General features: G+C 39.6%; 1 long non-coding RNA gene across 1 annotated transcript in view; it reads left to right on the top strand.

Annotated features, from left to right (window-relative positions):
- Positions 1-2,465: 2,465 nt before the first annotated feature.
- The window catches only part of LOC108541319 (uncharacterized), a 26,747-nt gene continuing 21,224 nt past the window's right edge, over positions 2,466-7,988 (top strand). Inside the window, exon 1 of the long non-coding RNA XR_001888935.1 lies at positions 2,466-4,846. This is a non-coding gene — a long non-coding RNA (uncharacterized LOC108541319). The remainder of the gene's footprint in view (positions 4,847-7,988) is intronic.

Here is a 7,988-nt window from a genome sequence, read left to right as displayed (position 1 = left end):
TCTCTTCTCGTTTTGGGGTTTCCATTTTTCTTCTCTTTACTCATGAAGACTGATTTCTGCAAGTATGAAATGTGACTTTAGTCTCATACTTTTATATTAAACTCTAACCTGTAAGAATAGTGATGAATATTGGCCAGAGGTAGATCATTAATCATACTTGACTGATTGTACTAGCCAGGGCTCTCCAGAGAAAGAGAACAAATAGGAAATATATATATGGAAAGAGAGATTTATTTTAAGGAATTGGCTCATGCAATTGTATAGGCTGGCAAGTCCCAAATCTGCAGGGTATGCTAGCAGGCTGGGCACCAAGAAGAGTTGGTGTTGCAGCTCAAATCTGAAGGCAGGTGGCAGGCAGAACTTCCTCTTCCTCATGGAATGTAATTAGTCGATAAAATTTTTGATGCTAAAGAATTTGTTCTGTAAACTTAAACTAATTTTTAGTATCAGTTAGAATTCACTAGATGATAAAATGAATATCAATAAATGAATAGTAATGAAAATTAAAGAACTTATTTATTTTATCTTCTGGTGGGTATTAGCTGTCACTAATTTTTACGCAAGCATTCTCCTCTCTTGAAAGGCATATCCTTCACTGTAAATTAATACATCAATATTCTCATTATCCATCATATTGCCCAAAGAATAAGTTTCTGGTAGCCATATTGGCTCAAAGCGCACTAACAAATTGAGTTTCTATATCTGACATTTTAGGTTGTTTGTTTGATTTTGAGATGGAGTTTTGCTCTTGTTGCCCAGGCTGGAGTGCAATGGCATGATCTTGGCTCACTGCAACCTCCGCCTCCCAAGTTCAAGCAATTCTCCTGCCTCAGCCTCCCAAGTGCCACCATGCCCAGCTAACTTCATATTTTTAGTAGAGATGGGGGGTTACTCCATGTTGGTCAGGCTGGTCTCAAACTCCCAACCTCAGGTGATCCGCCCACCTCAGCCTCCCAAAGTGCTGGGATTACAGGCGCGAGCCACTGCGCCCGGCTAACATTTTAGTATTAACCCTGAGCTTTGACATCTCCACCAAAGCATCACCATCACACAAGACCATGCAGAAACAGTCAGCCTTCCAACTTATCCTCATCACTCATTCTAGAAATGCAATGTGGATTTTGTGTTTATCCAATTGTAAGTTATTCAAATACATGGACTATGACTTCCACTTCTTGTGTATCCTCCACAACACCTATCACATTATTGACATGTCAGAGACAACTTAGTAGATGTTTGTGGTATTGTTATTTCTGCCATGGTATCCTCCAATGTTAGAAGGTCTACCAGTCTTCACCCAACTACCACCACCCACATGTGGTGGTGACTTTCCAGCACCAATCCTAGCTGCTAAACTCTTGATCAAAACCAAGGAGTAATTGGAGACTAATGTTTTGTTTTGTCCCTAAACCTCAACCCCCTCAACCCTGCACTTGTTCCCCTCAGTGTGTACATTTGCTCTCCTAACTCTGAACTACTGAAAAAGAAGCAACAGAAAATGACACCCTTACTCACCTCTTTTCTGGCAGCTAAATTTCTAGAAACTCAAAGTGCACTGTCTGAAAGCCAGAACATCTGCATCAACAGCATTAGTAATGCTAACTACTTTTATTAGAGGCTTCATTTATTTCAGGCATTGTACTAAGCACTTTACAAGGATCACCTTGTTTATTCTTCTTAATACACCTATGAAGTATGTTCTGTAGCTTGGGGACTGTTTTCCATAAATCCCACATTGGATCTGTTATGGAAAAGAGAACTAGGATTCCTAACGAGGCCTGGCAGTAGGGATGAGAAAGAAACAGCAGTCATGATGACTAAACCCCAGGCAGTCAAGAGAATGTCCCTAGGAGAGATAGATGATGACATCCAGGATCAAATACTCTTTGCCTCCTTACTTTAGGGCTGTTCAAGGAAGAGGGAAGATTTTGTGTATACGGGCCTAGTGAACCTGAATTAACTGAGATTGCTTTCCTTAATAGATAAATTAGACATTTATAATAGAAATTAACTCCAGTTATGGAAAAATAAACCTGTATTTCTTGCACAACTCTATTTGTGGACTCACATAATAATATCACCCTTCTGCTTCTGGAAAAAATAAAAAATACAAAGTCCTGAGATTCTGACATTAACATGCCCGTCCATGATCATACAGCTATTTATTGATGGTGTCCAGATTTAAAGGTCTAAATCCAATCTTCCAGAAAGTATGCCCTTTCTGTGTATCTTCGGGTCATCAATGAAAGGTGAAAATGTATTTGGCTCATAGCACTGTTTGATAAAAATCTAATTCAAAATACATACATAATTTTAAGTTTTCTAGCAGTCACAATTTAAAAGTAAAAGAAACAGGCAAAATAATTTTCATAACATATTTCTTTTAATAATAGGTATATAAAATATTACCAATTTAACATGTAATCAATATTTTTAAACTTTTAATAAACTATTTCACATTCTTTTTTAATATAAAGTCTTCAAAATCTGGTGTGCATTTTATACTGACACTACATCTCAGTTCAGCTTAGCCACATTACAAGTGCTCAATAGCCATGTGTGGCCAGTGGCTACTGTATTGGTCAGTGCTGGCTTAAGTGAAAGAGTAAAGTGATGATACAAAGTCACTTTATGGTCCCCACTCATGTTGTCCCCATATACTCATTCCACAGTGTGCAGCAGGAAGCACAGCCTTCCTGTCTTTCTCAGAACTTAACCTTTCTTTGAAAGAAAGCTAAGATTTTTCAGGAGTCGAACTTAACATTTTCTTCCAGTAAGACAACTTTCATTTTAAAAACTTCTCTCATTTTAGTTAACAGCTTTATTGAGGAATAATTGACATACAAAAACTTACTTTTATATAGGGAGAAAAGTTTTATTTTGCCTTAGTAACTGTCCTTGGTTTTATTGATGAACTCAGTTAAGTCTTGCCACCTATAAGGCAGGTACCACTAGTGTTATTTATCCAATGTCCTAACATCAGGAAATTGAGGCTCAGACTATTGAGAGAACTCGTTCCAGGCAATTCAGCTAGAAAGTTGGGGCATCTGAGTTCAAAACTAAATAGGCTGCCTCCACTTCGCAATACTGTAAATATCAGGAGAATCTGTTTTCGTATCTTTGGGCCATAAAATATGAGAAGCAGAGATGGGGAGGTGGGAGCATTTTAATATAATTACCTTGCAAAATAGAAGAAACAAAAATGTCTTTATGCAAATTTCTAGCTAAGCAGTCAAATTAGCATACCTTGTTATGCTTTCTATTGTTTTATGTAATAATCTGGCAATTTGGCAATTGCATAAAAGGATATGTACCGATGATTCTAATAATAAATAATGCCTTTAGGTAACGCCTATTTACTTATATATGCATTTGTTTGGCCATTAGGTGTCTTATAACTTTAGTATTTGTAAACGATGAGCTTAATAATAATTTGGCATGTTTGCTGAACACATCACAAAGTGGGAGTATTTTATAAAACAGAATAGTGTGAGATTTTTAGTATTATGCTCTCACGATACATTCAAGCTCTTTTGAAACTATACTGAAAGTTTTCATGGATGTACTCTCCCCAAAAGAGCAATTTCTGGAATATTTTAGAAATATGAGGGCTGCCAATATTTTTCCTCTAAAGATGTTCCTTCCCTCCTCATAACCTGGTCACCACTTTCCACTATTGCCTTTGTCACCATTAACTAATATGGAGAGAATCCCACACAAACCTAAGTTGCATTCTTCCTAGATGCAGACGTGCCTGAGCATTTCTGGAGAATGGATGAATCAGAGCCACAAGAAATCAGTTTGAGAAAATTAAAAATAGCCTTAGAGCAAAGAAAGAGAAGTGAAGTTTGCTGTTTCATCTAATAAAACTGCCCTGAGTAAAAGAGTGCGAGGAGTGATATAAAGCGAGTGTGTCTCATCTCGTTCTATGACTTCCTCTATTCCTCATAGGCTCTCTCTTCCTTCCGTCTCTCTGGGAACCCGAGGGGAGGAGCCTTTGGCAGAAATATATGACAGCTGCCTAGCTCAAAGGTCTGAGAGATACTGAGCACACAAAACAGCACTACTTTTGAACTTTGGAAGACTATAGAACAAGAGTGGAATTTTTTTCCCATTTGGAAATGAAGCCAATACAGATCTAAGAAGTCAAAAACCTTGGTGAAGCCTTGACATACCTAGAGCACTAGCACATCAGCAGTGACCAAGACATCTCTCGACACAGAGCATTGCCCCAGTGACCTCAGCTGGCCTTAACAAGGCAGGAGCAGCCACCTCAGGGCAACACATTCATGAGACACCTACATATACACAAACAAGCAACACATGGCAGCCTGCATCTCCTAGAGTCCAGCTAAAGAAAGGAAGTGTTTGTGTGGTGGCCAAGAAAACTGTTTGAACACCTATGGGAATTTACAGGAACTCCCAGAAATAGTTGAGATAGGGACACCTGGAAGCGGCTGGAGATCTCACAAAGGCAGGTACACAGTCAAAGAAATAATTTACATGACCACTGCTATGAGCCTAATTTTTTTCCTAGCTTTGTGTGGTCTGGGCGTGGGTTATACGTTGACTCATTAAGCCCTATTATGACATTAGCACTGTGCTAATCCCTCTACTGTTACTCAGACTCCAGCTCATCTTAAATGCTCATTGATGCTCAATTAATCTTTCCTGACCACAAGAAGGAAAATTAATGTGTCAGTGGAGGACAGGATGAGGAGGATGGGCCAAAGGAAAACACTGTTGTAGGGAGACGCTAGGAAAGGAGCGGCAGTAGGATGGGTTATGGAATTGTGTTGGAGGACCCATCCTGCAGTGGCAGACCGCCGGGGCTCCAGTGATCACGGTGAGTCTTGACCCTGGAGCTAGGAAAACAAATGCTGAATGGAAGCCTCCCCGTTAGTCAAGTCCTAAATTGAGAAGGAAGGAAGCAGAGATGATTGGTATTCTTGCAATTAATTATTATCAATACAAGTTAGAACCAACAATCCCATCTAACAAATCAAAAATGTAGTAGGAATTTCATTGCTTTATCGGGAGTGTTTTTTTTTTTAAATGTCTTATGCTTGCTTTAATAGAAATTTCTCTCAGTTCCCCAATTCTGTAATGAGCAAAAAATGTCACACTATTTCAGAAATTCAAATTATTTTGCGTAAATAAATAGGAAAATGATTCGTTTTTTCAAACTTCCCTAAACAAGGGAGCTGCCAAAAACAGTAGGAGCATTTGTCCACAAGAGGGCGCCAGAAGCTGACGGTTTCTGAGTTTGATGACAAAGTTAAAGGAGGAAAACACCAAGTAAAAGCGATAGGTAGATGTATCTGGTTCACATGCTTGCCTTATGCTAATGCTTACATGGTATTGAATTCCCTTTAGAGATTCAGGATGTTAAATATGTAAATAGCAACCTCTGAGCAAGGGAGATAGTGGTATCATTCTGTTGAAATTGCCTTGCGACAGTGGGGTTTTTAAAAATGAATTAATTTTAATAGGTTTTCCTCCACTTAAAGGGGAACTGGAAATGGCATTTCAATCATTAGAATCATTGATACATGTCTTTTTATGCAATTGCCAAATTGTTACATAAAACAATAGAAAGCATAACAAGATACCTACCGAAGTATATCATTGTTAATTTGCTAAGCAATGCCAATTGTAAGGATTTGGATTTGAAATGAAGCTGCAATGCAGAATACAAACAGAAGATTTCAGAATACTCTGCTATAAAAAGAGAGAGAAATAACGTTGTTTTTAAAAGGGAGAGGAGACAATATGTGATAGCAAATTACAGTGGAAATAGATTTAATTTTTTTTTTTAAAGAAAAGGTCAATGGTACCGAGGAACTAAGAGCTCAGCTATTTTCAGCAGGAGCATGTGAAACTGATGACTGTATGACAGGTGCACACCATATAATTTTACTCATATTATTCAGTATCTCACAACTGTATTTAGTTACTTTTACATGTAAATAATAACAGTGTTAATGAGTTATATCATTTCATTGTATCTTATATTTCTCCTTTCAGCACTTAAAATTGTAACCCAAACACCACACCCTTTATTTTATTTATTTATTTAACTATCTGTTTGCTTACTTCTAGAGACAGACTCTGACTCCGTCACCCAGGCTGGTCTTGATCTCTTGACCTCACGATGTTGCCCAGGCTGATCTTGATCTCGTGGCCTCAAGTGATCCTCCCACCTCAGCCTTCCAAAGCACTAGGATTACCAGCATAAGCCACCTCACCCAGCCTACACCCTTTATTATGTAAGGGTAGGGTAGTATACCTGATAATCCTAGAGTCTTGTGGGCCAGTCAGGCAGACACACAGAATTTAAAAGAATAAACAAATGGACAGTGGAATCTTGGAGTGGATTCTCTATTTAATTCATCTCTTAGTGTATTAGTTTTCTATTGCCACATAATTAGTTATCTCAATACACAGTGGCTTAAACCAACACAGATTTATTATCTCATAGTTTCTTCGGGTAAGGAATTCAGGAGAATCTTAGCTGGTGTTGCCTTAGGGTTCCCCCATAAGGTTGCAGTCAAGATACCAGCCCAGGCTGTAGTCATCTGAAGGCCTGAATGAGAGGAAAGGATCCACCTCCAAGATTGCTCACTTGGAGGGGGGTCTCAGTTCCTCACCTATGGACCTCTCCACAGAGCTGCTTGAGAGTCTTCACAACATGGCAGCCGTCTTCTCCATGATTAAGTGGTCCAAGGACCACATGTCTTTCATGATCTAGCCTCAAAAGACAAACTCCATCATTTCCACAATATCCTACCGGTTACACAGGTCAGCCCTTTTCAGTGTTGGAGGAGACTATATAAGAACATGAATACCAGGAGGCTAGAATCCTTGAGGGCCATCTTGATGTCTGGTGCCACATCTAGCTCCTCCAGTGTTCAAGATATTTATGGCATCCCCATATGGCCAACATAGATATAGGCAGAAAAATATCTTTGCCGAAGGCCTTTTCTATCTCCTTCCTCCCACAGCCTCTACAACCCTCTTCATATCCTTTTTCTCCCTGCCCTCATCTCCTTCAACCAAACCCCATGAGTCAGTCGTCTAGTCCTTCCTTGTTCAGCTACTTCACATTCCATTGCCAAGTTGTTGCAGAGATTTTCAGTTGCTGAAGGCAGAAGAGAGAAGAGAAAAAAATCTTCATTAAGGTCGGTCTTTTACATTTTCGGTATAAGGCCATTAGCTTCTTCATACTACCAGAATCAACACATATTAGTATATTGTTTGCACTTTATTGTACTAAAGAATACCTGTCTCCTTTTTGAATCAAATTTGCCACAGCCTTGTATTCTGGCTCTCAATAGGAGTCAGTCTTCACATGAGACATGTGGTGGGGAGATGAGGGGAGGGGAGTCAGAAATCCATACTGCTACACAACAATTGCAATCCACAAATTACTTGTAGATTATTCCTTTGGTATAATCTTGTCTAATAAAATATAAGCTTGCAAATGTAAACAGTGACTACTTAGGAGAAGATTAGAGATTCACTGAAGAGGGGGAGTCTTTGAAATGCATTCAAGGAAGAGAATACCATGGTGTCTCCCTTCACCTACACGAGAGGACAGGGGTGTGTTTCCCTAAAAGCAAGCCAAGGAAGGGGGACCCTAAGAGGACCACTCAGATATGAAAGTTTTCTTTTTTTTTTTTTTTTTTTTTTTTTGGAGACGGAGTCTCGCTCTGTCACCCAGGCTGGAGTGCTGTGGCTGGATCTCAGCTCACTGCAAGCTCCGCCTCCCGGGTTCACGCCATTCTCCTGCCTCAGCCTCCCGGGTAGCCGCCACGTCTACCATGTGTTGCTTGTTTGTGTATATGTAGGTGTCTCATGAATGTGTTGCCCTGAGGTGGCTGCTCCTGCCTTGTTAAGGCCAGCTGAGGTCACTGGGGAATGCTCTGTGTCGAGAGATGTCTTGGTCACTGCTGATGTGCTAGTGCTCTAGGTATGTCAAGGCTTCA

Source organism: Rhinopithecus bieti, unplaced genomic scaffold (assembly GCF_001698545.2).
Source record: "Rhinopithecus bieti isolate Rb0 unplaced genomic scaffold, ASM169854v2 scaffold_1527, whole genome shotgun sequence".
NCBI classification, from domain to species: domain Eukaryota; kingdom Metazoa; phylum Chordata; class Mammalia; order Primates; family Cercopithecidae; genus Rhinopithecus; species Rhinopithecus bieti.
This window is presented reverse-complemented; position numbering and strand designations above follow the sequence as displayed.